At 41.3% G+C, this 808-nt stretch overlaps 1 non-coding gene across 1 annotated transcript; it reads left to right on the top strand.

Moving 5' to 3' along the window:
* The first annotated feature begins 427 nt into the window (after positions 1-427).
* Positions 428-535, top strand: LOC148573841 (small nucleolar RNA R71). Its single transcript, XR_015906840.1, has one exon. It is a non-coding gene; the product is annotated as a small nucleolar RNA R71 (small nucleolar RNA).
* Positions 536-808: the final 273 nt, after the last annotated feature.

Below are 808 nucleotides of genomic sequence, written 5' to 3'. Positions count from 1 at the left end.
TGATTTCTCCATGAAGGATTATAGGTGTTTTCATATGGTTCTCCCATGTAATTCACCTCTGCCATTGCAGGGTTCTCAGGATCATAAGCTTCTTCTTCAGAAGATGCTTCTTTGGTACTGTTGGATGCAGCTTGCAATCCATTCAGACTCTGAGAAATCATATTGACTTGCTAGTTCATATTTTGTTCTGAGCCATTATGGCATTCAGAGTATCAATTTCAAGAACTCCCTTCTTCTGAGGCGTCCCATTATTCACAGGATTCCTCTCAGAGGTGTACATGAACTGGTTATTTGCAACCATTTCAATGAGTTCCTGAGCTTCTGCAGGGGTTTTCAGATGAAGAGATCCTCCTGCAGAATGGTCCAATGACATTTTTGACAACTCAGACAGACCATCATAGAATATACATATGATGCTCCATTCTGGAAGCATGTCAGTAGGACATCTTTTGATCAATTGCTTATATCTTTCCCAAGCTTCATAGAGGGACTCACCTTCCTTCTGTCTGAAGGTTTGGATTTCCACTCTAAGCTTGTTCATCTTTTGAGGTGGAAAGAATTTGGCCAGGAAAGCACTGACCAGCTTTTTCCAAGAGTTCAGGCTTTCCTTAGGTTGTGAATCCAGCCATGTTCTAGCTCTGTCTCTTACAGCAAAAGGAAAAAGCATAAGCCTGTAGACCTCGGGATCAACTCCATTGGTCTTGACAGTGTCACACATTTGCAAGAATTCAGCTAAGAACTAATGAGGATCTTCCAATGGAAGTCCATGAAACTTGCAATTCTGTTGCATTAGAGAAACTAATTGAGG

This window comes from Arachis ipaensis, chromosome B2, assembly GCF_059453495.1.
Source record: "Arachis ipaensis isolate K30076 ecotype BB chromosome B2, ASM5945349v1, whole genome shotgun sequence".
NCBI lineage: Eukaryota > Viridiplantae > Streptophyta > Magnoliopsida > Fabales > Fabaceae > Arachis > Arachis ipaensis.
This window is presented reverse-complemented; position numbering and strand designations above follow the sequence as displayed.